Source organism: Synchiropus splendidus, chromosome 2 (genome assembly GCF_027744825.2).
Source record: "Synchiropus splendidus isolate RoL2022-P1 chromosome 2, RoL_Sspl_1.0, whole genome shotgun sequence".
Lineage (NCBI taxonomy): Eukaryota > Metazoa > Chordata > Actinopteri > Syngnathiformes > Callionymidae > Synchiropus > Synchiropus splendidus.
In genome coordinates, this window is record NC_071335.1 from 32,875,328 (window position 1) to 32,900,189 (window position 24,862).

Genomic DNA, 24,862 nt, shown 5'->3' on the forward strand with positions numbered 1-24,862 from the left:
TCCATGGACTCAGGAGGGCACCAGGAGGGACACTCCAGTCTGAAACAGTTAGATTAAAGCTGAGACAACCCTGGACTGGGACTTGTGCTCTCACTAACACATTAAAGTTAGCAAACTAAGTCCAGTTTGGTGTCACTTGTGACTTGTCAACCCATTACACAATCTTTTTTTTTTTTTTTTAGACATCGCTTGCCACTGGACTGATGAAAAATGTGTAAAAAAAGTTTTCGAAATTCAAAACATCTTGCTGCTGGAATATATTTATGAGTCACTGTGTCAGTGTTGGCGTTCGAATGAGTCACTTTTTTTTTATTAATAGACTTGATGTGGGTGGTATTTGGACACCACAGGAGCACACGCATGCCGATCCTACAGGGCTGGAACTGCATCCTGCATGTCATATATATATATATATATATATATATATATATATATATATATATATATATATATATATATATATATATATATATATATATATATATATATATATATATATATGACATGCAGGATGCAGTTCCAGCCCTGTAGAATAAGATGCAGTTCCAGCCCTGTAATATATATATATATATATATGACATATCATGTGCTATTACCCTGCGTGAAGATGCTCTGGGCTGATTTTCACGTTTAAAAAGGGCTTGACGCTGAGTGTTTTTGGTCGCCACCAAAGCTCATCCTTGCACCTGCGGGTGGGAACACGCAGTTGAGGCTTCTCAATCAGAAAACACCCAGCTGATACGTTGTGGCCTCAGTCCTGTGTGTTAGATTGCAATCACCTCAGTTGAGAGCAGAGATCATGATCACATCATTACAATCAGGGAAGCCTCCGCACTGCCCATGTTTTTCCAAACATTCAAGAGAAAGCCCTGCACGCTGAAGGGCCGCGCACTGAATAGCAATGCCAGAGGTCAACATCACGCATCTCCTGATGGTACGGGGCGAAAGAATCTCACGCTCTGGTGTTTCTTTAACAAAGACACTGCGGCGAGATCATCTCTCTTTGGTGAGTGACGCTCTGTTACAACAGAGTCGACAGCAACGCACACATCTGCTCCAGAGTCTTGAGAAAACAATCATTTAAGTACATTTAAGATACAATCCGACACCATTTGGCAAATATTGTTTCGATGACTGACTGTACGACACACTGTTTGTGCTTGCTTTATGCGCGCAGCGTGAAAGAGGCAGGAAGGATTTAGCACGCGCTCACAAATGGATACATGACACAGATCCTATTTATATCATTTTGAAGTACAAAAAGTAAACAAAAAGAAAAAAAAAAAACTTTTGTGTGGAGGGTCTGACTTGATGCAAATGATGTGGTGATCAAAAATGCACTGCCATGGTTTTGTTTGAAGCTGATTGACTACAATGACTAGCAAAACAAATGGAGTTGTGATCATGAACCAGTGAAAACAAGACAATGAAATGAAAGACTAAATCGGTGTGGAATGGTTATGACAAATATTTGATATAAACAAGCATAACCATAAATCATGAGCATAATTAGGATTAACTATGTTGCCCACATATAATTTATTCACAGAAAAGTGTTCTTCATATTGTCTTCAGTTTGCTTGCTTGTGCCACATCCAGGATACCGGACTTTCTGGAGTCCTTTTTTTTTAACTGTCTGAACCCTGCAGACAATAAGCCACTACTTTTATATAGTAGAGGCGTATGATTGCTGTAAACATATATATATATATATATATATATATATATATATATATATATATGTTTACAGCGTCAATATCGAGCCTTGCCACATCAAACCAATGGGCTCAAAATGCGCTGTTTTCGCCCGTATGTCCGTAGCTCCACCAACAGAACCGATCTCCTGGATGACTGGAGACGAGAAGCAGCAGCTGAGACCAGCTGTGGTGTCGGAGATCCTCGGAGACGCATGCGAAAACAGTTCATTTTGGGCGCTTGAATGTCAGTAAAAGACGTGAGGAGTTCATGATTCAAGCTCACAACATTGCCCCATTTGTTTCATGACTCAGTCTCCATGCTGGACCCCGTTTGCAAAACTAGTTTAGAAGCGATCCTCTTGCATTTTAAGGCAGCTGCACTACTGACCGCACTACTGCACTTGCATCTTATACACCAGTGCAGCTAATGTTTGAACAAGTCTATTTTCCTTCTGAAATTTGGTGGGTGAGGCTAATATTCAGGTGCGCTCTATAGTCTGGAATGTATGGTATATGGATTTTCATGGGCAGATATGTTTTCATTGCTGTTCTTCAGTTGTGATGTCATAAATGATGGCATTATAATATTTATTTATTTTTTAACCAAACTAGCTTGGACATGACTGAAGGCATAGGTGTGAAATGCACGGCCCACCACTGGTATTTTAACGATATAATTCATATATTTTTGAGCATTGAAATCATCATTGATAGCGCTGGGGTCAATACAGGGGATCCAGATGGTCATTTCACTTGGCAGAATTCCCACCGAGGAAAGGGAAATATCTACCAAATTACACTGCATAGTCTATGTATGTCTTTTGTCAAGGGCACGCTGACTTTAAAGTAAAAGATTGTGAATTAATGTGGCATCTTCTGGGGAAAATAAAACACAGCTGTGTTATCTGTCTGGCACTGATAAATATAACCAAAGCTACAATGCCACGGCTCGTTCATATAAGCCACACAGGGACAGAGGAAGGGCAGACACAGTCGGGGGGATTCAATCATTTCTATTTTTTTTTTTTTTTATGTTTGTTTTTTTTTTGTTTTTTTTCAATCCAGATGGCCAACTGCTTGCTGCGAGATACACAGAGGAACTCTCAGGTTTCCATATTTCCTAGGTAATGAGTGATGGAGACAGCATGCATCTTTGAAAGAGTGTTTCCAAGTTAGCACTTCTGAAATATTTTCGCGCATGATATACTTCTTTCTCGTGTTTTTTTTTTCTTTGTTGACAGAGGCTGTTGCCCATACGGCTGGATGCAATCATTGCACCACCATCTACACCAGCGCGGCCCCTCTGACCTCGAACGCAAAAATGCAAAAAACACAGAACCATGTTCTGTCTTTTTATAGATTTTTTCTACCAATAGAAAAGAGCTACTTCGTGATTCTGCGCATGTGCTTGACTCTTACGTCACGCTCATATTTTTTTTGCCCCCTGCAGTGACCAAGCACTTGTCTAGAAATGTGCGAGAAATGGGAAGTGTGGCGAGGGTGAGTGTGACACCTCAAATTTGGGTGAGAATTGACAGCCTTCTGAGTGACTTTTAGGGTAGTGACTTTACTTACTGAAGTGTTGGCAACGCTTTTTTTTTTTTTGTGACTAATTCTGCCGACGCTCCAGGGTTCATAGTCATCCACAGTGCAGTACTTTACACCACATTTCCAAATGATTTTCAAAGAGTTTAGTTTATGATTTCTGTTTTATTTCTCTTCTGTGCAATAGTCCGCTTCCAGCTGTAAGGAATTTACAGACGTTGCTGAATGGGCATCTACTTGTGTGTTATATACGTGTGTGTACTTGGTTTAAGGATCTATTTGAGGATTAAAACTTCAAAATAACTAGGTCATGACAACTGGGTTTAAGGTTGCTGATGCGTTCTGGTTAAGGTCAGCCATTTGTTTGGTTGGTTAGGTTTCGGGTGAGAGGCTGGGGAAAGGATGATAGTCAATGAAATGTTCCCTTAAAGATAGTGGTACATGTGTGTGGTTGCGCATGTTTGGCTCAGAAAATCCAATGCTTTCTGTAACTCTGAATAGTGTGTCCTGTTTACGACGCACAGAGATCCAAGGAATTCAGCTAACAGGCCAAACTCTTATCTAAAAACATCCACAATCAAAGCTTCCCTTTCTCAAACAGCGTTTTTTTAAAGCCAATAAAACGCGGATCTGAAGAGTCTTCAATAAAATTCATTAAATAACAGTCCATATGATACTGACATTGCTTAAATTAGTCTGCAGTTGCGCCGGATGTTTAAGAAAAAAAATGCTAATGAATAAAGTATACTTCAATACAGCTGCGTCAGCAGAGCCTCAGACGCTTGTCATTATTAAGAAATCCGAAACTTTTTTCACTCCAAAAGAAGACACTTCTTCCTCATTGGATGTGACTGTTCTTTGGCAAATGTAGGGCAGACTCATCAGCAATATTGCTTTTATTTGGGTATATAATCTATTATTCAACGCGTCTCTTTTCCGTTTAATCTGTGACTCGCCAGCTACGATATCAGGTCTCTTCTTTCTCACTTTTTTTTTCCCTATCCGTCTTACTTTTCCTCAACACTGCCCTCTTTTCTCCCTCTCCGTGTCTATCTCTCCTGTGCTCTCATTTATCTGCTGTTGAGGAGATAAGCATCGCTTTTCAGCAGCAAGAGGAGAGACAGGACAATACACAACATGCTCACGAGAGGCAGCTGGCAGCAGCCGCACTCAAGGTCGAACTAAATGCATAGTGCTCGTGTGTATGTGTGTCGGCGTGATTTACAACACTGTTTTTTTCATCCATTATCTTTCCCCTATTCAAATCTTCTCACTTAATTCTGAAACCCTTCTTCTGAGTCCACTCACACACAACATACACAATACCCTTTTTTTTTGTCCATGTGTCATGTGACAGGCCTCTTGTTGTATTCCTTTGTGACAACACACATTGCTAATACAATACATCCCATAATTCACAACCTGACTTTACCACTTTTGCACTCTAATAACACCTCCTGGCACAAGTATGGTGTATGGAATGTGACCCTGCAATTGGAGAACAAACACGGATCCCTCGTCGAATGCGAGACGAAGACATCAAGGACTCACCTCTGACTTGATGTAGCTTCAGTAAAGCACTGCACAGAGAACTTTAGGCCGATTTCGATTTCTGCCGTCCTCCTTCATTACCCTTTTTCCTTAGAAATGTGTTCTGCAGGGAGAAAAAAAAGAGTTTTTGTTAGCATCCCATGCTCCCAAACACCACACAGGGAAGTCGGTCAACTTATACGTTTTCCCCCGTTATATATTTTTTTTTTTACAATTTCAAATCATGTACGGCGTATAACAACTTTTATACGGGGAAAATTAAGTTCGAACAAACAAAAATTCCCACTGACGTTTCACGCCAGACCGATATCGACTCGCCAATTTCGGATCCAAAACGGATTGTCTCATCTCGCTGGTAGCTGACGACGGTCGCCGCATCCTACAAGCAAAAGCTATCCTCAATTGCGCATTTATTTTTCTCACTATGAGTGAGACTATGGAAGATTGAAAGACACTATGGAAGAATTATATATTTTAAAACATGCTGCACATGGTAAATGTAATGCAAGAGCTTTTATATATGTTACCTTTCTTATCATTTCCCAGTACATTGTCTGTCTTGCTGTGATGTAAATAGTAATAATAAAATATTTTATTGTGTTTGTAAGGTTTCTTTTCAATGTATAAGGGGCGCTTTACAAGGGGAGTTATTAGCAGAGGTTGACATTTTGTCCAACTTAGTGTGTGAAGAACTGCGTTAAGCACATTTGTGATTGTCAGTTCTGCTCCACTGAAGCAAGAGAGTAGCTATAAGAGCATGTTCCAATAATTGATGCGCGACCAAGTGGTCATATTCCAATATGATCTGCTGGAAACCGCGGATCCAAACACGAATCAACAGAGTCTCAGTCAAAAGTTTATTCTAGCACTCACACAATAGGCACAATAATCCACAGGCAACGAATAACCCGAAAACGATGGGGTTAACTCCAAAACAAGGGGAGGGGGAAGTTACTCGCAAGTCCAAAGGAAATTGAGGCAGATGTAGGCTGAACAGAAAAGAGAGCAGGATAAAAAAAAAAAAAAAACGGTGTGATTGTCACATTGCCTCCAGGTGGTGCGCCAAACCTCTGTCAAGCTCAAAGAACACGAGTTGGAAACGTCTGAAAGGAACAGGACGATGACAATGACCACGGAATCTTTCTGTACTACAATGCAACAGTGTATCTATTTCATCCAGAGGGGTTGAACTCAATGAAAACTAGTTGCCACCGTTCTTAAACAGTATATAGAAGTTATTGTAGATGAGGTATCATGAAACAGCATTGCAGTATTGAGGTTGCATTGCATTAGTTCTTCAAGTCCAAACAATTTACAGTATACGGCGCCATCTGGTGGCCTTTGAAAATCACGACATTGTTTCATGAAACCTCACGTACCCATCACTGCTTACTGGCCATAAGAGCGGGGCCTTTTGGTGACAACACCACTTCTTCACCCATTATCTTTCCCCTATTCAAATCTTCCCCTCTTCCTCTCACACACACTTTTTTGTGTCACATGATAGGCCTCTTGTTTTATTCCGTTGTGACAACACACATAACTAATACAGTACATCCCTTGAAACATTTTCAACAACTAGACACACTCTCTTACTTTTACTCGGGTTGTGGAATGTATTATTCTGTTGCTATGGCGGAGGTCAGTCATAACTTCTTCTACAGTTTCAGCTTGACTGAGAAATAACTTGATCAAGCGCAAAACATCAAGTCAGAGTAGGCACGTGTTCGGCATGAATTTGTGTCCGGGCTCAGGAGTGCAGTGTCTTATCATTTCATTGCAAGGCAAGTCTTTGTGGACGACAAACCAGGTGTGTCAATGCTGCCTTTGAGTAGAGGAAACGACACACAACCTGGAGTGAAGAGGTGCGAGGCTGAACAGTGAAGGGTGAATAGCGGAGAGGAAAGCTCCGTAAGAGTCTGAGCAAGGGGGTCGAAACTGTTCCACAGAGGGCAGCAGCGGGTGCAGATTTTTGTTCCAAACAGTGAAGTGGACACTTTCAACCAGGTGTCTCAGGAGTGTAATCGATTGACGTCAGTCTGGGGTTGCTTTAGAGGAGCAGCTTGGACACCTGTGGTATAAGCCCTGATATTTTCGTTTTTATTTATGTCTTTACAAGTAACGTCCGATTTACGGCCGGGATCGGTTCCGACCAACCGGTCGTAAGTCAGAGTGGACGTAAGTCGAATGCCATTGAAAATAGCCGACACGAGGGTTATAGGTGCTACTGCAGTGGTAGATGGCTGTGTGAGAGTGAGATGCTGGGATACTGTGCTGCTGTAACTGTCATACGCTTTGCCAGGGTGCTACATGCTGCGGTGCCAGACACTGAATAAAAATAAATAAATAAATAAGCATCTGCTGGCCATGGTCCTAAGTATGGGTGGACGTAAGTCGAGCAGGTCAGAAGTCAGATGTTATTTGTATTTATTTTTGTTTTCATTTATTTACATACTATGTATTCACTTTCATCTAAGTTCCTTCCTTCTGCATCCCCTGTTGGAAACTTAGAAATAGAGTTCTAGTTCCAAATAACAGGCCGTTCCACATCAAACCTGGAACACTGGGAATTTAGTGAGTCACAAAATCCACCTGTTTTGTAGTGGATCAGTATGAAACATAATTCAGATATGATAACATTTTAAAAGTTAAAAGTTGCGGGCTACCAAAAATCATAACAGGCCAGATTTGGCCCTCATGCCTTGGGTTTGCCGATAAGTGGCGCAGTCAGTGGTGTGAGTGAGTGGTCATGGTAAAAGCATAGCTTCAAACCAGAAGAGTCAGGACTGACACCCAGGTCCCTAGCACACAGCTAGAGCGGGCCGCTGCATTGGTGATGGCCCTGGTGATCGTGGAACCCCCACGGAGCACAGCCTCATCTTGGTTCGGAGCTGGAGTGATCACAAATTGATCTTCTTGGAAGAAAATGTAATTGATAAATTAGATCTGTTTGATTTCATAATCACATCCAAATGGAACAATTTGTTTGGATTCTCAGTGGCATATGCTCTTGACATCTGTTGCAGTCAGTGCAGGAAGTTGGACCCAATGGGAGGAGCATATGGCCAGATCCAGATGATTTAATGTTTTCTCTCGCAACATCTCCAGGAGCAGATCTGCAAGCAGATGCTCTCATCGTGGACGGAGAGGCCACCTGACATGGAAAGACTAAACAGATCGGTGGTGACAAGGAAGAAAATAACAGCCAAAAGTGCACACAAGTCAAAGTGCAGATGCGTAAAACACAACTGTATGATTCTGAGCTGCCTTTGAGCTGGAGACTCTTATATAAACTATGTCCAAGGAAGCCATTGCAGCAGGTATAACCTGTGGGGAAATACGGCTGTTTGAGTTGCAGAGCAGCAGAGGACTGCAGTGGAGCTGCTTATAGAGCATGGAGACGGATTTAGGCGACATACAGAACTATGTTAATTTGTGCTTTGACCTGTTTACTTCACACAGAGAACAAAGAGATTCTGAAATGACTTGAATTTGACTTGGACATGGATCATTTCAAAAAATGAAAAGTCCAGAACCGTACAGTGGACTCCGTTAATAAATCACAGCAATGTCGGCATTTTCTGTTTCTAGACAGGATACCGAGCATTTTCTTCTTCATTGTCCTCCCGCCAGGCGTCGGCTTGACAATAACTTTTATATTTTTAAAAGGCAGACGTTTTGTTTTATCCACAAATGGCAGCCAATAAACCTTTTCAGCAGCTTGAATTTCTCATTAAACTTACCTAGTGAGTCGCTCAGTAGGTGTTCGATTTGGCAGCCAAAGTCGGAGCTGCCCGACGCGTGGAAACAACTACATGATTTATCTCGGTTCTGCAGGCATCTTCTGTGGAGTTCATGGCCCACATCTGAGCCTCCGGGTTTCAGAAGCATTGCAGGTATTGTGATAGTAGGTGTATGTACCGTGTGTGTGTGTGTGTGCGCCTGACACCATTTTATATTTACAATGTAAGTATTTAGAAAGTTCAGAATGAAGAGGTAAATGTTTTTTTTAAGAACCTACTTTTGCAAGTCTTAATTCATTTCAATAAAACACTCAAATAATATTTTTAACTGCTCCCAAAGTTTTGTTGCGGTTCAGATTGACTTGACGTATCGACCATTTCTCATGCCATGTAGCCGTGGACACGGAAGATTCCGTGGTCATTCGCCATCAAAACCAAAACTAAGGAGAAGTTAAACTTGCTCTTTCTTTCAGCTCCAACATGGCTCAAGCCCTTTCTTTTCCGGTTCCAAAGTGACTGAAGCTAGCTAACACGTGACACATGCGTCACCTTTTCTCCCCTCAGCGACTTCAAATGACTTAACAGGGGGCGCCAAACCCAAGAAAGCACCATCACTAGCTCGCACACACATATACGTACAAGAAATCCAAACATTCAGACAAACCCAAAATGATGACAGATACAATATTATTGACTCATCTGTGTCATTACATCTTGGTGACGCACCATCTTAAGTAGAAGTCTAGGGGATGGGTTCACTCTTAGTCCTCAAAATGTTCCCCAACAAAGCTCTCAAGCACAGACCCAAGATAGGCGTGTGGTAAAGTGGATAACTGGCAACTTTCATCCACTGTTTCAGCCTGACTGACTGTCCTCAAACACCATAAAATAGAACAGTTTGTAACAGATTACATTCAGCAGAAAAACAGTTTGGCTGCAGTTTGTTTGGCAAGCACACTCTGACCTATAAACTGACAGTTATGACAAGTTATGAAAAGATCCCATCACTCCAAATTCCTTTTTCACTGGTTGGGATAGGGATTTAGTTTATAAAGACTTTTATTCCACATTTATTGATCTATCATTTAGACTTCTCTCTAAGTTTGAGTCGCTTCCTGTGCTATTCACTGCATTTCTTGTCTTGCCACACAAGCATGTCTTCTGCTATGGTTCAGGGTATAAATACAGAATGCACAGATCAAATAAATGCTTATGCTGAAAACCAAAAAGAGCACATCAAGTCACAGGCAATCTCTTTCAACTTCCATCCCTCTCTCTTTTTTTGGAGCTGACTCAGGGAGGATGCAGCAGACATGTCAAATAAATTGGTAACAATGCTGAGAAAAGAACCAATAAAGTGTATCAGCTGTCCAGTTGTCCAAGAAATTCTGATTCACTCCCAAAATAGAAAATGGATTGTTGTCAACTCTCAGCAACTTTGTGAAGTAGCAAAGCACTGTCAGCCGAGACAGATTAGAGAAAGATGGTGAGGCCGGAAAGCAGCGCTCACAGCAAAAATAAATGGACTCTGAAGTCACCTCTGCAAGCAGTCAAGTGCATTAAGTCAAGAGGGCTTCGCTCACGAAACTAGACATCACACACTGTGTCGGCGGCCCCTGCTCCCATTCAGCTCCTCAACTGTTGAAAAAAGTAAAAGAAAAGATCCTTCCTTCTTTGAGTTCTCTTTCATCTGCTTCCCATCACGTCACCCACTTGTGGTAGGAGCGAGCGCTCAAGAGCAAACAGGACTGTCATTTGTATTCATCCGTCTCCTCACTTGTTCTTCACGACTTTGCCGTTTTCGGTCCTCATTCCGGATTTATTTTGCCTAAAATATTGCTTTAGCATGACGCTACTTTTTCAAACTAAATAGAGGGGGATGTGGCCAGTGGGCTATTTTCTTGTTTAATTTGCGGCTCATCTGCAAAATGGGTAAGAAAATAAAAAAAAGAAAATCCTGCGCTCACAAACTCCAGTGTCCAGCCCTGGGGACAGATTTGATTCTCATGCTCTCTTATACCAAGCAGTTTGGGAACTCTATTCAATACAACCTTAGGGATTGTTAACATCCAACGCTGGGATTAGCACAGCATGTCACTGAGTGCCCCCCACACACACTTTGAAGTGGCTGAGATAGTGTCAATCTCTTTGCTTTCCAAAGAGATTAAATGAGAGTCAGTGAAGCCGATATCTTCCACGGTGGAGAACACGTGGTTTGTTTTGGCCTCAGTGTGTCGGTATGTCCAAAGGTCTGTCAGTGAGGGACCATAATCATGAGGCGACTAATACGAACCCTCGCTCGGCGACAATGTAATTAAGATTTCCAATTTGGTCTCAACAACTGCAGCATTGTTCATTCCCTCATTTGAGCACGGGTCATGTTTCAATATAAAGACACACACTTGCAGAGGCACTAAAAGGTTACTAATAAATATAAATAAATGAATGAGAAATGAGAGACATTGTCTCGACATTTTTGAGTTACATTTTCCCCAAAAATACGTAACTGTGAGGTAAGCCTGGGCGATAAATCGACCAAAATTTACCACGCTGACCAACGTCATTTTCCCCAGGTCGATAAAGTCGGTATTTTAATAGGAAAGAAAAAAAATGTGTTTTTCGTCTGCTCTGACTGTAGGCCAGTGCTTCTCAATTATTTTCTGTTGTGCCCCCACCAGGAAGAAGTAAACATTTGGCACCCCCCAACTTTCTGCCGCCTGCGTAAATACTCTCCTTTGCCCATAAAATCATTACACCTCTACATAACATTGTATTCTTATAACATTAGAGAAAAGAAAAAAGAAAGTAATATAGATCAACTTAACTTTAATGCTGCTATGTCTGTAACAGAAAAGATTTAAAGTGCATCAATTTGCCGGAAAATAAAATGAATGAATGGATGTGCTATTAAGACTTTATTCTAGTACGGTAAAAAAGTATCTTCCAAGGTCACATGCGCCCCCACTGGCATCGCTCCACACTCCGCCCCACTATTTGAGGACTGTCATAGGCAATGTAGATTCCCCTTTACAATGGGGTAAAGCGAGTGTGGTCACCTAACTCGGCAATATTCAAGATATTAACATCACAAAATTCACCCCCCTCATCACGCACGACAGTGATCTATGTCACTTTTGCGCTCTCCCTTCACAATAGAGCAAGAACACCAGTCAACCACAAACCTTGTTTCATGCTTGCCGCTGATCTTTTTGTTGTTTACATCAGGAATCACAAATATGACCATACTCAACAGAGCAACCAGTCAAAAACACGCACAATATATGCAGCACACATGTGTTTTCAGACCCAAGTCAAACAATAATTTGAGGCATTATGTAAGACGAACTCGTTCAAGGACCCACGTAGATGATGCTAAAAAAAGTTAGCCACATAAGGCTAACATATATGGAGCTTCTCACCGTCCATCCCCTGAGATTGTCACACCAAAAATTAACTGGATATTGGTCATAATGGTTTTCTTGTGCAGCCTGTGTCTGTGCGTAGCGTATCACTGAAACAATTTATTCTTAAACTTTTACTGCAAGAACTCGTTCCTGCACATTGCAATTTAACTCCAACTGTTTTCTTTCATGTGCACTTGCACTTAGTTATACATAAACATCTTTGTGTATACATATAAAAAGAGTAAATAATATAATTAACCAATGTGATACTGGGATAATAAATGAACTGAAACCATGGTTGAAGGTTGAACACCAGAGGTCCGGTACCATCATATTTTTGGACAATGAGTGGAGGATTCGTGGCGCATCATCCCAGCCCTCATGTGGAGGTGTGCACAGATTAAAAGTCTGCAACAACACACGGTTGCAAGCAGTTCTGCAGGCTTCTTTGTGTGCTAACATCAGAAAGACAAAAGAAATTGTGGCCATGCACAGGTCTGCTTCAACCTTGAGTACAATTTCCAGATGTCTGATGGTGCCGCTGTCATTATTCAAACAGTTATACAAGTGCCATAAATACTGGCGAGAAAGAGGAAAGATTCCATACAAAGTATGTATGCTGTATCTACCTAAGAACAAAAGGAGTTGTGAAGATGTCTGCTGAAGCTAGTGAGATAATGGCATCATCCACAAAGAAAGTCCTTCAGGCCACACAGCAAGAAGAGTCCATTTCTTCTAGAGCAACATACAACAGCCTGAATACAGCTTACAAATGCACATAGCAACTAAGTCCTGACAAAATTTGTCACTGAACTGCCTCAGAATTCCATCCTGTGTGAGGAACGGTCGTGACAGTGTGATGGTGAGGGGTAGTTTTGCTGCAGGAGGGACTGGTGCACTGGGCAAAACAGATGGCATCATGAGGAAACAACATTATGTGGAAGGATTGAATGGCCATCTCTAGCCATCAACCAGAAGGTTAAAGCTTGGGCGAAAATTGGTCTTCCAAATGGACAATGACCTGAAGCATACTGCCAAATTGTTTACGAAGTGTTGTGGAGCGGCCATCAGAAATTTCAGTCCCATCGAAAGTTGGGAAAAGGGGCCCACAAAGTTGGACCAGGAGGAATGGATATTTTCATGTGATAGAAAGTAAAAGTCCAATATGGCTTCAAGTTAGTCTCAACTCAACGTAGCAGCTGCATATATCGTGGTTGCTGTTTGATGGAGACCTCTTAAAGCCAGGTGGCAGGCGAGGAAGACAGCTCGCCCGGCTTTGACTAAGCTGTCCTCTGTTTTTCCTCCGTTTCAGCATTACAGGTTGCGCCGACTGCGACTGCATTACCGCGACAACAGTTCAGCCACTTGTCATCTGTCTGTCTGCGCTGTGGGAAAGAGCTCACGATCAATCCACCAGCACCAAATATAAATCTGCCCGCGACATCTTCAGTGCAACAGGTACTCCCTTTGTTTTGTCATCTTCAACCTCTCTGAAAGAGAGAGCCCACCTTTGTAGGGCAAGGTAAATGGAGGGGGGGGCAATATACGTGTATGACTCTTTTATTGTCAGGCTTATGCTCTCTACAGACGCCAGGGGCTGCACTTTAAATCCATAATCAGCTGTCATGAAGACGACAAGCCAATCCGTCTGAGAGGTGTTCGGAAGACTTTGCAACATTGTCATGAGAGAATGAGCATCAATGAGATGCCGGCACATTCCCTAGAGTGAGTGATGGTTATGTATGTGCGTGTGCGTATTACACCGGGGAGGCTGATTGATGGTATGAGTAAGAGGTTTTTGTTGTGTGTGACAAACATTCTGCCTGCGACTTAATCTCTGCTTATGTGAGCCGGCATGGCCGTGTATACGTGTGCGCATTGATGAGCCACTCTTTCATCTGGAATCATCATGACATTCTCGTTGGTTTAAACAACATTTTAGCTTTTCATTTAACTCCTTTTTACCAGATCAGCGGGGCAAAAAGGATGGTTATTTGCTGGTGTCGCACAGCGACCTTGAACCAAAACACAGCCTTTACAGACGTGAGCTCACCATTCTTGAAAAGTTTCTCTCTCCATTCCAAAGACAGGAGTCACTCATTAGTCTGTCCACAGAAGGTAGTAAAAGAGATTGAAGAGTAAAATGAGGACTGGCTGACAAACCGACACCCAAGGGAGGGAAGCGAATGAGAGGACTGATGGTGGTCCGGATGTAATAACTGGCTTACAGGGGACTGGGAGAAGAGGATGTGACTAGAGGAAGAAAGAGAAAAGCAGTCATGAAGACTGCTAGCAGTGCACAGCTTGTTAGAAATATGTTTGGATGAGCAAAGTAGAATAGTAAAAATGCCTGGGAGGTGCACAATAGAGACTTACTGCTGTCAATTTAGTTGTTGCGGGGGAAACATCTGGTGTTCTGTGTCCATATTTAAAACACTGACAGGAACGCCGTGTTATGAGCCTTGGATAGTTTCAATGCTGCAAAAGTCGGGAGGGATAAAACAACATCTATTATGGGCACGAACACTTCCCACCCAAATCTGATTAAGACGGAATGCATTTTTGCGATCAGATAAAGATGCGGAAAATGAGTTTTCCTAAGAGTGGGATGAGATTATAATAATTGCTCTAACCATTCTGTGTTGGTATCAGTAACCATAAATAAGTCCTTGTTTTAAATGCGTTTGATCTAATTATACTTCTTAAGACGTCTCACTACATTAGCCCTCGGAAAAGGAGCACATTCTAAAAACGCATACAGAGCTGGGTTCATGTTGGAGGTAGACGGAAGTGTTCTCGTGTCAACTTGTGAACTCGTCCAGCATAGTTTCACTTCCAAGGCGACTGTTTTCAAATCCAGTGTTGGCGTCGCTGTCAGTCGTCTGCATTGCAAGATGACCAGCAGGGTTGGAGATAGGAAGAACAAAAGGTGGGTGGTCTGGATCATACACATTTAAGCCTAAGTGGATTTTGCAAGGTGCTATATATACCAAGTGACAAAATTGATGATACTGAGTGAAAGGACCAACCTCAGTCTTTCCTTGACAGGACACGCTGACTACGCGGAAGGCTAACTGTGCTTCAGATGAAAACCTAATGTATCAACATGTTCCCTGCCTTCTGAGCTCACTTGTCTCTGCCTGATGTGCGACGACAGTTGCATTCAAATGTTAATAAACCAATAAATAATAAAAGAAATTAAACTTCAAATGAAGAATTCGATGGCACTTTCGAGCACGCACAAAACGTTATATATATTAGCAATAGATGATGGTGACGTTCGCGTCATGATCGGCTGACGTGTCGACTTTATTACAGGCTATTGGGGATAAAAATCAATGCCAAAATCAAAATTTATTGAACTGTAGCAAAAATGTGCATCAATGGGAATACTTTTTACCCTTTTAACTACATGTTGACGTACGGGGAGTTGCGACACTTTAATCCGGAAGGAAGCTAATTTAACCCCAGAAGCACCACGTGCATATTGTCCATTGAGGTAGCGACTTTGAGAAAGTCATGTGGGAAGGGAACCATTTTACTCCATTGAAATACCAGTCCATTGGAAGACTAACTTTAACATCACAGTGTGCCAAAGCACCCTTGAGAATTTGTTTGAAACAACAATTTCAGGACTCACAGGTACTTCTTTATTTCATTAGAAACTTCAAATGTGTTGAATAAGTGCTCCTGCCAAAATATCAAGAGTAAAAACACTCATCTTTAGCGACTACAAATGAATGTTCTAGTTCACCAATTTATGTGGAGTTGCATATTGTACTAAAAGATTCTAAGGTCAGAAACTAAGTAGCGTCTCTCAGACTTGCTTTGTAGATGTGTTTTTGTATGACGTTTTTTTTTTTTTTTTTTCTTGAGAAATCAATGATGCATCCACTGACAGGAAGCCAGTAGAAGAGGGTGTTACACACACACACACACACACACACACACACTTGACACAACATGCTAAAGAAGCGACCACAGACCGTGAACATAAACAGAATCATATCCTTCACTAATGCAATGTGAATGAGCAAGAAGGCAATGTACCCTTTACTCTCTTTCGCCCCAAGGTTGAGAGGACACACTTGTTTATTACATACACACAAACACACCCATGCGGAGGGATCAGCTACAATCATGTCTTAAAATGGCGGGAGAGAAGAGTCGAGAGGAAGAGCCGGCGACGTCAGTTTTCTTTGCAGAGAAGATGAAAGAGGGAAGATCAAACAAGCGCTTGAACGTGACACATGGAAATGTCACTCCTCCCCAGATACACGCGCACACAGCGAGCCCAGACAGATATACACACATCAGCGCCGTAGAACCCATGATGGAAGATGCGTGGGTCCACTTGAGAGCAATTATATGCAAGATGAAGCATGTTTGTGCGCGTTAATTTATACGCAGTCCTCGCCATCGGTGTAGTCTTGGCTGTAATTAATCACGAGCCGCTCTGAATAAATCAACGCGGGACACAAAAATTAGGACACAACAATATTGAAATGAGTCGGTAAATTACAATACCCCATGACAACGGCGTGAACTCTTGTCACCTCCTGGAAAGCCGTCACTAAAAATGGTCCACCTTTGAGGAAATAACAGTCGAGTTAGAAAGGAACTTTTTCTGTTGTGACGCAGTTTAAGCCACACTGTGAAGCTCATATCATGGCTGATGGACAATTTTCATCCTGTTTGTAACTACGGAAGCTAAATCTCTGAACCCCTTCCTCATATTTGAAGTGGAATTGCAGATATCTCCTTTGTGTCACCTAGTTTACTGAGATCTGTTTGGAGTCATGAAAATGAAACCCTGTTTGTTCGGATAAGGATCAGCTTAGTCATCTGTGAACAAACTTCACACGTTTACTAAAAAAAAAAACCCCACCGCTTGAAAAAGACAACATCCCCCGGAGCGTCTGAACGCACCAGTGAACACGAAAATTAAACATTTATTAACAAACAACTACAGCTGTAACAACACAACACTACATCAGGATGATTGGAGTGAACATGATCACCACTGGGTACTGGATTGTGTTCTCCTGAAAGGATTAATACACTCATTCCATGTAATCTTAAAAAATATATATTGAAAAAAAGTTGAATTGTGTTACTATTCTACAATAGTAACACCTTAGAGTCAGCGTGGCTCATTAGCTACACAAAGCAAACACGTACACAACAATGCATACATGTTCATTTGAGGCCTGACCTCCATCTTTCTTCTATGTAGCCCACAGCTTCAGGAAACACCACGGAATGGGCTTCAGTAGAAAGCCAGAAGGTTGGCTCTGGATTGCCACCAGCATGTTGACGCTATTAGACGACCTTTGGTGTTAGAACGTGTAGGATAAACACTTGTACTGTAATTTCTAGACAAGAGCCGCTACTTTTTTCCCTGTGGCTTATATGACTTGGCTAATGTATGTATTTTTGCGGGCTAAAGAGCATCATGGTGCCAAAACATTGAGCTTTGTCACATCAAACCCAGGAAATCGCAGGTGTTTTATTGACCTTAAAGCACTCAAAATGCGCTGTTTTCGCAGGCGTGTCCGCAGCTCCATCAACAGAGCCGACCTCCTGGAGGACCGGATAAGAGAAGCAGCAGCTGAGACCAGCTGTGGTGTCAAAACTTCGGACACGCGGGTGAAAACACAGCTTTAATGTCAATAAAAGATGTGAACATTGACCAGTTTGTTTCATGAGTTAGTCACAATGCTGGACCCCGTTTTCAAACTAGTTTAGAAGTGACTCTCATCCATTTTTAAGCACCACTGACCTTTCTACGGTGCAGACAGCATCACTGCACCCGCTGCTTTTAGACCAGTGTGGCTTATGTACAGTATGAACAATTTAATTTCCTTCTAAAATGTAATGGGTGCATCTCTACGGTATTCATTCCCTCTTTCTCTTCCCAGAACATGCTGAGCAGCATTGGACACCGCATATTCGTTGCAGCAAGTCCGCACACTATTGTGCGCAGCTTGATAACTCGATTTGTATGTGGTTTAGTGTGCGCAAACCCTGCGCCCTCTGTGTCAAGAAACGTCATCTGTCATCTTTATCTAGTGTCACATGTAGGAGCGTAACTACTTCTTTTCTCAGAGCATTTGTGAAGTGAATGCAACCTGTCAACTTCAGACCTGAAACTGCTTCGGTCTGTGATGCCATTCTGTTTAATGAATGCCTCTGTTTGCGACACGCTTCTATTGGGTAATCTTTAGATAACACACAGGCATTCGTGATAACTGTCTCATGTTGGGAGGGAGAGGGTTTTTTCCCCCTGCAAATCTATGCACTCCTAATCCTCTTAATCTATATCTGTACACGGTGTTGGGTGGGTAATTCAGACCAAAAAATAGACACACCAATCTCAAGGTCTCATACACAGGAAGGCAACTGCATAATACTTACTGTCCAATAAATATTGTGTCCTGTGGGTGAAGGTGCATATATGTGTGTGTGTGTGTGTGTGTGTGCATATGTGTGTGTGTACCAACTGGATTGGCCTGTCAAGTCCACACACTTACAGGGTCAAGGGAAGCGCTTTCAGCTTATTCAATTTCATTCCCTGTTGAGTAAAGAGCTGCACACCAAATTGAAAAAGGCTACAAATGGCTTCACGATTTTGAATCCATATTTTCAGGTTCTGGCCGTGACAATCTCTCACTCGACGTGACAAGTCAGAAGAGAAGAGGAAGATAACCAATGAGGATCATGGATGCACAAAATGAGGACATGAAGAGGGTAGGTGAGATTAGGGAGGCGCAGGAGGCTGACTTGCTGAGGCGAGCGCAGATGGGAAGGCGGAAGTACCGACTCAGGTTTGAAGACAGACAGTCTGGGTTGGGTAATTTCATGTATTTATATTCAATTTCATTCACAATTATACTTTCTTCAAAGAACTCAATTTTACGAATGACAAAGGAAAGCGCAAGGGCGAAGTAAGAAGTAACTCCACTGACCCTGATGTAAAATATATTCATGTATTCTTGACTTTAATTGTACTCATTGAATTCAAGGGCAAACCGAGATTCTACTTCATTCATAAAAGAGCAGTGTAATAAAACTTACTTAATTGTGGGAAAATCCCATAACCCCCCTTTGCGGATGTGCAGTCAGCACATCACGACAGACAAGCAGTGTCGACACAGTAAAGGTTGCTCCGTCTTCTGTGCTCCCTACTCCTGTGAAACGAAATGGATTTAGGCCAAATGTAGACGGATTGTTTGACCTTAAAATGAGGAACAAGGTAAAACAATGCAATTCCAAATTTGACATTGAGGCGGTTATAATGTTCGCCTCTATTACTGAGACTGGCACAGAAGAGAATTCAATTAAAGGCTGAGAGGGAACGTGTTCCTGTGTTGCCAACACTGGTACCATCACCAAAATGTGGAGGAGACGGCTTCAAATGAGAATGACTGTGTTTCTATGACGTCCGCTGGCCCATCCTCTTCAAGCAAAAAGGATTATTTGAATTACGACTGTATGTAATGAAGCATTTTTTATTCAGTGTATAAGTCACGGAGAGTGTTTATGAATAAATTAAACTGTTGTTCTCGTGGGTTATTGGCAGCAATGCGTGATCCAGTCGAATGAAGAGCGGCAATCACTGCTGAAAAATTCACAAACGGATTTAGTTTCGAGCCCTGAGAGGCCTCAGCCTAACCCTCATCAGGTTTTTATCCCTCACACAGCTGCTTTGGGAAACCTGAAGTGACACCCCAGAAAGATGCAAGAGCATGAAAAAGCCTCCCAGTCATTCCTAATATCAGCTTCCACTGGTTTTCTAGTGGATGGAGGGAAGCATTTGGACCGACATCCACACGGTCACACATCAGTTAAAAATGGGACTGTGGGAGGAAATTAGAGTAAGAGCAATTATTGAACACGAAAACAGTGTTTCCTGAGGAAGAGATGACCTCTGTCAAGGTGTTTTCATGTCTTTATTTTCACGACAAACGCAAAATATTTGTGAACCCACAGAAGGCCTCCTGCGCCTTCTAAGCTGGTACAGCAGGCTGTGGTTTTTATAGCACACCAGAGTCTGTCAATGGAGGAATGACAGTTTGTTTTCCCATTCATTTTCTATTTTCATGTGAAGGCACATCTACAAATAAGTAGGCGTAACAGTCGGAGACAGAAAACAACAGTGTTGTGAGATCAATGTTGAAGGTGCAAAAGGAGAAGAGGAAGAATGAGCTTTATCACAATGTGTGTTTGCTAATCCTAAATGTTTCCTGGATTCTTTTGTATCTTAATACAGCTCAATATCAATATCAGCTACTTTTGCCTGCATCAGTAGCTTGTTATTATAAACAATTTTGACTTGGTGCCATAGGAAGTCGCCATGGCCAAGTTGAATGTCCTTGGAGAGAAAGAAGGAACAAGGAGAAATAAGCTGAGTGAACAGCCAAGAGCTGGCAGGGTGGAAAGGACAAATTCCAGCTGCAAAAGTTACTTGGGAACATCACCTCAGCGGCTCGCAGGCTGCAATCTGAGGGGCACTCTCAAGAAAATGGCTGAGAAAGCAGAGTAAAAGAGCTTTGTGCTCTGGGATACACCATCTAATGACGGAAAAACCCGTGGAGGTACATCTGGCTTCGAACGTATACCAAGCAGGTGGACTTGTTGGCATTGCCACAAAGGAATGTTTATTCTATTTTATACAGCATGCTGTTGGTTTTGTGATATAAATATACAACCACAAGACCAACTCTCCCTGGAAAAGTTTTCAGTATTATACTACATCCACTGGTGCATTTATTTTCAGCTGTCCTTGGGAAGCAAGTGATGCTTCTATTTTGTCGACACATTCTCATATCTACAACCTCATGATGTACTGAAGTGACACTAAGGTCCAGCTGATCAAAATAGGGGCTATTGTCAAGTAATTTAATCATGTTTCCCACCCCACTATGCAGTGGTACCTCGGTTCTCAACCACAATCCGTTCCAGACGGTCGTTCGAGAAGCGAATTGTTCGAAATCTGAATCGATTTTTCCCATTACAATGAATGGAAAAAGAAATCATGCGTTCCAAGCCTTAAAATAGTCTTTTGTAGGAGTGAATGTAGAGTGTCTGCTGCAGGTGCGCTGTTCCTCTATGTGTGTGGCCGCTGCATGTGGGAGGGGTTGCCGAGTGAGTGACGTCTCTCCAGAAGTGAAGAGGTGCCCGGTGCGTGTCCAGCTCTGAATGTGCGCTTCTGTGCAGTTTGGCTGTGACAAAGTCATAAACCAAGTCACGCTCTGTCCCAGACTCGCCTCATCCCTGTCCCAGCTCCAGCCCACAACAGGACATCAAACCCTGGAGTGAGTGCTCCAGCCTCGGAGGTGTGGAGAGCGAGCACCTCCCCTGTGACACTCTACCACGGTCCAGTGAGGAGACAGGAAAGGTTTTACACCTCAATATGAAGAAAAAACAGTCAGTAAATGTAGCTAACGGGACACGTCTGCATACAGAGGCTGCGTTATACACAATAACAAAGCGCGTTGTGGGTCAGCTGATCAGTCCGCGCATGTTACGTTTTTTCCGGCTTTCGAGTTCTGGATTTTCGATCAAAATCCGAAGAAAAGAAATCTCGAAATTTTTGATCAAACTCCAATTTGTTCGAAGTCCGGGATGTTCGAAAACTGAGGTAGCACTATATTTCCTAATGCCTCAGGCTAGTGACAGGTTGTTATGCAGGTTGCATAATATATAAGCAGCATCAGTGGTCTGGGACCAATAGCAGCTTACGATTCTTGATCCAAAACCCAACCATTGCTTTTGAACGTCATGAAATGCCGTGGGTGGGGTAACAACTGATTCAGCACATACCAGCTCACAACGCAGATGGCGGACTTGTGCGCCAACTTTGGACCCCAAAGTCAGCATGACTGTAGTCAGTGTTTGACACAGTACTTTGCCAACATGTTTGCTGAATCTCCTGTGTTGACAAATACCATGACCCACTGTAGCTTGGGGTCAAAACAGAGACAAAACTCAGAAATCATTATATGCCAGCTGGGAAATACCTCGAGCTGCCATCCATCATTTGACATTGAGACAAAGGGGGAGGGTAGCGTGAGTGGGTGGATGGAGTTTATGGCTGGGTGTAATTAATTCTGCTGGCTTTTTGCTAAAAGGATTGCAGTTGTTAAAAAAAATAAGTTGCACAGCGAGGACAGCACGCGTTCCAATGTGAATAAGTAGACTTGGCGCAGGACTTTGGTGACAGTGAATGAGGGGTAGAGGGGGGACGCCACAAGGAGGCAAGGGATATAGGACAGCCAGACCTGTAGAAATATTGAGGTGACAAAGGGAAGAGAAGAAAGAGGGGATGACATTGTGGCGATGAAAAAATCAATGAAGGAAAAGTGGGTTGGCGCAAATTTGAGTGGATGAGGGAGGGCAGGTTGAAGAACAGAGGAAGGGAATTGGAGAAACTGCTGGGAAGCAATTTGGAAAATGCTTTTAGTGGGGAACTTCATACCTTTATCTGTGAAAGAGGGATGAAAGATATCGATAAACGAAGTCGACCTGACAGATCGACTGTCAGGTCTTTATGTCATTGTGTTTTGCTGTATCGTCTTTATTGCTAGTAAAAGAGCGAGTCGGTCATTTTTCGGGATTCCGGTATTTTTATTTTTATTTATTTATTGCTTTTGTTTGTTAGATTTTTGTCTTTTTACTTGAGCAGTTTGTCACATTGGCAGCAAACCCTCCCACCCACGCGTTCCACTCTCAGCGGTCCATTAATCCTGAAAAATACACCCACTAGAAGGTCACAGGTTCACTCTTGTCTCTTGACAAGATGTCAAAGCCACCTATTCTGCCTCCTTTTAAGCAGCGATTCTGCCGGACGGCCGTGCCTCTTGAACTCATCTCTACAGCGGAACCCAACCTATGTTTTGGCCACATGTATCCAGAATCTCTTGCTCTTCAGACCTCATGATATTCCAACTCATCCCTGAGGAACAGAATTTAATTTCCGACCTGCACATCTGTCGCCGTCGGAGAACCATGGTCCCAGACTTTCAGTGTCTGAACCTCATACTGGCTCTTTCACATTGGGCTGTAAACTATTCCACTGAGAATTAATGGTAGCACGGGCAAGATTCTAGGCTCCATAAAACAGTAGCCTACCCCAACTGGCTGCTCCCTATAAACAGGCAGGAACCCTAAAACCACTTGTCGGAACATAAAATCCAATGACTTGACGGTTAAATCGTCATGTCACCTTTTAGGTTTGAGCTGCTTGCGCATTTTTGGGTGACCTGGAAAGACCGTCTTTGGTTTGTAAACTGATTTTACGTTAGATTGATTTATGAAACAGACAGAGGAGAAATATCATACGTTAAAAACATGTTTCATGTCCCCAGACACCAGATCCCACAGTAGTAGAAAAGGGGATTATCACGATCATCAGTAATAAGCAAAATGCCAGCAACTCTAAGCCTTCAGCATCTAATAAATCCTCCCTAATCCACACAGGAGCGTAATTAATAAAGACAGCAGGGGGGTAGGAGGTCGGATTTACTCAGGGTGAGTTCATAAGAACTGATTCGAGGAGGTGTGAAACATTCAAATCATGTGTTTGAAACTAGCGAGTGAAGTTGCATTCAATCCAGTGGGGTTGTTTTTTGTTTTTTTTAAGAATTCACTTGGGTCTCCAGGGACACAATAATGTGTTGCAGTTGATCTCTAAAAATCTTTCAGAAAAAACAGGACTGTTGGCTAAAACCTTTATATAAAAATGTCACTCCAGGAAATAATTCCCTGGTAGAAAGATATTTCCAATGAAATGTTTTGGTTTTTTTTTTTTTTGGTGTGTGAAGAGTGTGTCAGATTTTTAATTACATTCGCTTTTAAATTCCAATTCATACAGTTTGAATTATCAATTATGCAGCGCAAATTATTTCCACTGACCTCTCACTTTAATGGATTCATTTGGCTGATGGTGCTTTATCTGTTATTGTACTTTTAACGGCCAGTTTTGGCCCATTCTGAAATGGTATGTTTTTCCTTCGCTTCCAGTTTCTTTGCACAAAATAAACTCTGTGTAGCATGTAGGTGTCAGTGTAGCATGTCGCATGAGCAGGATTGCTGTTGTTTTTGGCGGAGACTCGCGCATCACGGCTAACCAGAGACGCGAGGCGAGACACGCTGGTCGTGGTCAGACTTGCCTTCCCAAGGTTGGAGCGAACTGCAGATACACCAACTTTAGATAGCTCATGTCCGCTTCTGATGTCGATGGTCATCTTATTCGTGACCGTAACAGGCAGGAGATGATGCCTTTAAAAATTGGATAGACATGATCAATGACTGCCCAATAAGGTGCTCTATCATTATTATTGTTATTATCTTAAGGAATAGAAGTAGCATCAGTAGCAGTAGTAGTAGTTACAGTATTATTTGCATGCATTTATAATATTTTATTATATTTTATTTTGTTTGTGGTCAGAGGACAATACAATTTTCCAGTATGTTTACATTTCCATAAATAATCCATTTCAATGTGCAAGTTACACCACTTCATGTGAAAAGACCTCAGCACATCGCCATCTTCTGTTTTCCAGGTTCATCTCCAAAGGGTCGGAAGATTGTCTGGACGTGCAGCACAGAACATTAAGAGCCAACTGCAACTTTAAAGCAAAAATGGGAAGCATGAACAACTTCATTTATTTAGTGTGGCAAGACTGTGAACTGAATTCCGGTTCCTCACCACACGTCAAATACTGACTCTTGTCTAGTAGAGTTTTGACACAGAAGTCATCTGTGGGTGTCACATATTGAAGCAGTAGGTGTTCAATTCGAGCATGTATCTTGTTCCCTACTATTACCAGATTTAAAAGGCAGGACGTTGCTGTGCATAAAGAAAGATGGTAGTTGGCCCCGGTGACATCACCCCAGTCAGAAGATAACTAAGAACATA

At 42.3% G+C, this 24,862-nt stretch overlaps 1 protein-coding gene across 1 annotated transcript in view; it reads right to left on the minus strand.

The window, feature by feature from the left end:
* The window catches only part of LOC128753392 (zeta-sarcoglycan-like), a 261,646-nt gene that overhangs the window by 178,839 nt on the left and 57,945 nt on the right, over nt 1–24,862 (minus strand). Inside the window, exon 2 of the mRNA XM_053855066.1 lies at nt 4,794–4,896. The gene's annotated coding sequence lies outside the window, so the exon portion shown is untranslated. The remainder of the gene's footprint in view (nt 1–4,793; nt 4,897–24,862) is intronic.